The sequence below is a fragment of the Epinephelus moara genome, chromosome 20 (genome assembly GCF_006386435.1).
Source record: "Epinephelus moara isolate mb chromosome 20, YSFRI_EMoa_1.0, whole genome shotgun sequence".
NCBI lineage: Eukaryota > Metazoa > Chordata > Actinopteri > Perciformes > Serranidae > Epinephelus > Epinephelus moara.
The window spans coordinates 7,901,575-7,907,633 of record NC_065525.1 but is presented as its reverse complement, the minus strand read 5'-3'; the positions used below and the strand labels follow the sequence as shown (position 1 = coordinate 7,907,633).

At 38.0% G+C, this 6,059-nt stretch overlaps 1 protein-coding gene across 2 annotated transcripts in view; it reads left to right on the top strand.

The window, feature by feature from the left end:
• The first annotated feature begins 1,401 nt into the window (after positions 1-1,401).
• The window catches only part of kiaa0513 (KIAA0513 ortholog), a 34,819-nt gene continuing 30,161 nt past the window's right edge, over positions 1,402-6,059 (top strand). The window contains exon 1 of one of the 2 annotated variants that reach the window (XM_050072401.1): positions 1,402-1,516. The gene's annotated coding sequence lies outside the window, so the exon portion shown is untranslated. The remainder of the gene's footprint in view (positions 1,517-6,059) is intronic. The other variant, XM_050072402.1, reaches the window with a different exon arrangement.

The window sequence follows — 6,059 nt, the reverse complement described above, 5'->3', positions numbered from 1 at the left end:
GCTAAGGAATACTGTTATTGTGAACATTCTGTTTGTACATCTGGGCTTGTCCCACATCCAGTTAGCATAGACCACTGTCAAGCACATTTCTGACCATTGGGTTTTTTAACAATCATTCTGTAACAGAGTAACATTGAGTAACGTTTCGAGACTAATGTAGCCCATTTGCTTATAAAAATTAATAATTGTAGAACAATAATATAGATTTAATATTTTTCTTTTTCAAAATATTTGACGAGAACATCAACAGACCTAATCTACTTTAAATCTAGCCTTTCAATAATAGATAATTTTATGACAAATATTTAAGGAATGCAACTTGTGTGAGTAGAGAGAGTTAATTTAGCAAAAAAAATTAACCTACAGAAACAAGGCTGTAGCCATGGAGTCAACATTGGGGGGAGACCAAATCTGCATCTTCAAAGTAAAGTTCCAGTTCATACATGAAGTGGTGGATATTGGTTTTCCCTGTTAGAGCATTTGTATCTATAGATGAAAAATGTGCTATATAAAATGAGAGGATTCAAAATGAAGACATGACCTCTGTCTAGATCATTTTCTCCATAACAAATTATATCTTTTTTTTGTAAATTAGTCTTAGACCCACATCATATGTCATGTCATATATTTCATCATATTAAAAAAAAAGTAATTTGTGAGATTGGTTAATTTAAAATTTTTGAAATATGCCTCACTCACCTTATTTGTTAAAGAAAGTTGAGATTCATTTCCAATTAATGCTCTCAAAGTGACTATTCTAATAGTGTTTGCAGGAAGAAGTTGCAGAGAGGTGTATTATATGTTTCAAAAGTGTATGACTACATTTGTTATCCTTTATGTTGATGCCATCTGACAAAACATCTGTCCTAAACATTGACTGTTCATTAGACATATTACCTCCCTGCAACAGTCGCAAAAAAAACCCAAAACGTGTAGCTACTGCATCAAATACTATGCTATCTTCTCGTGCAGGTATTGGGATACCAAATGGCTTTAAGAATTCAGTGTGTGTAAGCTAAGTAACTGACTGTCTTTTTAATCAGTTGTGATATCAGTAAAATAGTATTTTGGACTACCATACAAGATTGATTTATTTAGATATTTTTATTATTCCATATCAAATGTTTATAGGGGGGGAAATTGTGTTTGTGAATAAGCCAACATAAAAGAGCCTGCCTGTGAAAGTAAGATAACTGGTGGGAGGAGTATATTTACAGCTAGATCGCACTCAAGATATTCTTCACCGCCATTTTAAAATAAGTAAATAAGTGAATAAAGTTTGGAATTAGGTACCATATCCCATGTTTATTATTCATGCAATGTTTGAAGCACCACGGCTCATTGGTTCATTGGCTGTGCTGCTTGGTGACGTCATTGGGTTCCCCCCTTCGTCGTGTTCGCATCTGTCTGCGCATGCGCTCTTCTCCCTCAAACCCACAGTCTCGAGCAAAAACCTACGACGCACAAACATCAGTGAGGAGCAGCCCCCTTCTCCTGCCACCACGGGACATCTCATGTACGTATAGCTGTGTCGTCTTCTCATTAAATATCAATTTATACATTTAACACTTGCTCCTGTACGACTCATTGACGCCATTTTTGCATAGCTTCACTGTTTGTTTGAATGGTTGTGGAGCCAAAGCGGAGGGTTAATTTTCTCCTTCTCGTGATGTTTTGGCCTCTATCGTTGTTATAGGAGTTGTTTTGGTGTGTATTTGGCTTCACTTGCAGATACACCTCCGTCACTGACGTGGGGTATCCCTGTTTGCCTGGAAATGCCAGCGCTGAACGTTTCAGGAAACGTCAGCCTTTTGCTGTGTTTATTCAGCGCTGCTTCCTTTCTCAGCTGTCATGTGCGCCCAGTCTGCTACTTGAACCCATCAGTCAGCATTTGTGTTCAGTATTAAACTATGGTCTGCACAGGGAGTCCAAGCACCTGTTTGTTTCATATGTTTTTAAGTCGTCATATCTTAATTCATGCAGGACAGGCGGTGCGATGATCTGTTGTCCTCTGTGGAGACAGCGGAAGCCAAACCTCATTCAGAAAGACTGACATTTAAGGTGACCTTGCTTATTGAGAAATAGATAAACCAAGTGAAATATAACACAAGGCGGTTTGTTGATTGTTTCGAGACACATTTGTATTCGGCAGGCGTATCATCCACCAAGCATATTGTATTTGTAGGAAAATTCGACTTTTGTAATTCATCCACATGTAAATTCAACAAGCTTCTTCCAGCAGCATCATGGCCGGTTGTAGCGAGTGGGGTCAAATCAGAAGTATTATATTTGAGAACATAAGAGCTGCTTTATATTACTGCTACGTATACCACACTGGGGGATACCACCTCTTGATTTGCAGCTGATCGGCTGATAAGCAGTGCATTATGAAATTAGCTGATTCTTTAATGGAGTCTGGCGTGACGTTCTCTTCATGCTTGATAGAAAAGCAGGTATACAAGCAGATGTGAGATAATACACGTAGCCCTATACAAACAGTACATAATGAGGTCATTATAACTATAGATAGTGAGCAGTGCACACTCAGGATACAGATCTGTATTAAATATGTAAAGCATGTAGCCTCAAGCCATTTTACACAGTCATGATTTCTAGATTAATCATAAACTACACTCTTAATCTGCATTCACACTACTTATCTCTCCATTTTGCTTGCCTGGGTCTTTAATGGCTATTTGCCAGTTAAGGCAAACCTGACAAAAATAATACTGGGCCTCCAGTTATTTGGGTTGACAGATATAGATTGTGTTTGGTTTTATCTGGAAGTGCACACGGAGAAGAACTTCCTCCCAAGTTTTATGGCATCCATTGCTCATTTTACCATGGCTCTGTACTGTTAGGTTAGTTGTTTTGTTGTGCATGCTGTTGCACCACCTGTCAGTCAGGTTTTAAAATATGGAGAAAAAGCTTGAAATAGTTCTGTAATGCACAGGCAGGCATGTTGTTTAGACTCTTGTTCTTCTCTGTTACACAGTAGGTTGTGATGGGAAAGCAACACTAGGGGGGCATGGGGGATAAATGAAATGATATTTGACATGCTAGGTCAAGAGGTGTTAATGGTATTAGTATTGAACAGCTTGCTCAAGCGTCCTTTTTGACCTCTCTTCGACCTTTTCGTGTTGTTTTTGAGTATAAGCTGCTTCAGTGCATTCAAACACCAAATCCTGATAGTTTCCGGTTTGCAGTCTTAAAAGAAAAACCTGTTGTTGTTTTTTTTTTTTTTGTTTGTTTTGTTTTTTAAGAATTTCATGGTAGATGTAGTGGACAAGGTGCATCGTACTACATGGGTACATTGCTTTCATGTTTACTGACATGGTGATGGAGTAAAGTGCCACTGTCTTCAGAAAACTAGCTTGTCTCTATAAACAAATTTAGCGTTGCTGTGTTGGGAGTGTTGCCTGTGGTGAACAGATTACATCTGTAAGTGCAGTCCCCTCAGCTCTTACACAGGCCAACCTCAGCCGAGATTCTCCACCTAACTTATCAGCTATCTGCCACTTCTGCTTGTCACACATCTATTGTAGCGTGTGATGTGAGGCCGTGCAGTTCAGCTATCACACTTTGGCGCTGCTGTGCTGCAGTGTTCCCACGCTGAGGCTTACAGTAAATGTACAATTATGAAGGCATTTTGTTCCATAACACAAATTTACCACTTCAAAAGTGACAGTAAATCAGTGATTATTTGCATAGGTGATGGGGTTTCTGACTTTTTAGCTGTATTGTAAAAATGGGACTTTATTATTGCTGTCAGTCTTAAAGCTATGCAGAGCGGTAGTTCCTACTTGTTGGTGATAAAAGTTATCACTGCCCCCTTAACACCTGTAATCCGTTGATGCAGACAAACAGTTCTTTTCTGATATAGTCTAGTCTTGTTTGGGTCCACTTGAAGAGGCAGGGGCCAACATTCCTGCACCTAGAACACTTACATACCCCCTCCCCTCTGCCTGTGAAAGTCTGATCCACCTCAGCTGGAGCATTGCTATCCCACTATCAGTTTGGAGACTGATACTCATTGTTGGTTTAGGGCTGTGGTGGAAAATAGCTTGGGACATGTACTCAGGCACTTGACCTGAAAGATCATTCTGGTTTCTTACAGTCTTGGTTCTATTTTCATAGTTTGGCCACCAATCCCGGCTGTTATAATAATATTATGCTCACAAGTTTTTGCAGAGCTCTGGTAACATTGCTAAAAAGGAAGACTTCAAGAAAGCTGAACAGTGAAATTACTACCCAAGCTGTCTTTTGTAAACATCACAGTTTATAAAACAACTCCTGGTTCGGCTTTGACTTTCAATACTTGCTGTTTTTATGTGTGCACAAAGTTGACAAAGAGGGATTATTAAACATTTAAGGTTTACCTCCAAATGCTCCACTGCTTATCTTACTTGCCTTGGCTTAGATTTAGTTGCTCCCAGAACTCAACATTTTCACAGCAGATGTTTTGACTTGTTACAGTAAGAGCATGTGCATGGAATTTATCCATCATTCATTTTTCTGTGTACACTTGTGGTTTAACTATGACATGTCGAAATGCGTTGTGTGAAAGCATCTATACTTTGATGGGTACGGTGATACCACAGCAGTAGAAACAACGGTCAAACCAAAAAAATTAAAATGAAAGTTGCAATATTCCAGAATTATCCTTTTAACTACAGTGTTGAGGTGCTTGTTCCTTATCTATTGTCTATTTTATGGTACTTCATACTTCTCCATTTCAGAGTGAAATATTATATGCTTTACTTCTCTAAAATGTACTTTCTTTGCAAATTGATAAGCTTATAAAATATGATGTTTTGTTGTTGAAAACAATTACCAATATACAGGGTATTTCAAATCATCAACGTTAAAATGCTGCCTACATGTTAATCCATCATAAAATCTAATAATTTAATTTTCATAATGATGTAACACTCTAAAAGGAGCCAGTGCGTACTACTGAGTGCTTTCATTTATGATACTTAAAGTTCTTTGATGCCCCTTTTTAATTAGCCTAAGTGAAAGACTAAAACAAAATGAAAACACAAATTTAATGCAGGGCTTTAATAGTACTGAGTACTTTTCAGTGTGGTCTTGATTTACAACACTTACGATACAACTATATCCAAAATCCAAGAGATGATATCTAGTCTTGTATCACGACATTTAAATAATATTGATATATTGCCCATCCCTGCTGAATTCTGAGATTCCAAAGTTTCTAAAGATTCCAAGTGTGTCAGGTTGAATTTTGGGGAGATGTGAATTAAACTTAGAATGTAAAAAATAATGAATGTAGCCACCGTGACATCACCCATTGGTATGTGAACTCTCATTTTGAAGCATCGAATTTTGCATTTTGGCAGTCGCCATCTTGGATTTTTGGAGCCAAAAGTGTCCATATTTTGATTAGTGGGTAGAAATAACCCTAATGCTAGCTGCTAGTTTGGTTAGCATGGTGCATTTACAGTTATGGTTAACTATGATAATGCTTAAGCTAATTTCTCACTAGCAAAACAGGCTTAAAACTTTTAAAACTTAAAAAGTACTTACTTAGCCCTAAGACTCCTTGGAGGGTCTTTTAATACAACCAAATGCTGAATGAGACTTTTTTAGGTGACCAAAATATTATGATTAACTTTCATAAACTGTAGACATACTAAAATGGCTATGCCTATAAAGAATGTAAAGTTGACGTCACAGCATGTTAAATTTTATGGAGGGGGTACCATCTTGTCAGGTATGTCAGGCTCTGTTACCTGTGTCTACGTGGAGGTGAAGCAATGGTATTTGGACAAACCAATCAGGGTAAATAATCTCACATACAGACGTGTGTGTGTGTGTGTGTGTGTGTGTGTGTGTGTGTGTGTGTGTGTGTGTGTGTGTATCAGAGAGTGTGGAATAGGTTTATAACAACATTAAGGAGTGATTTACAAAGAAGAGAAATAGTGAGAAATCACATTTTAATGTGCCGAGTATAGGAGCTAGAAGAGAAACAGCCTTGTTTCCAGCTCTTTGAACAAATTCATCCAAAGGATCAAAGAGCGGCGAGACAAAGAATG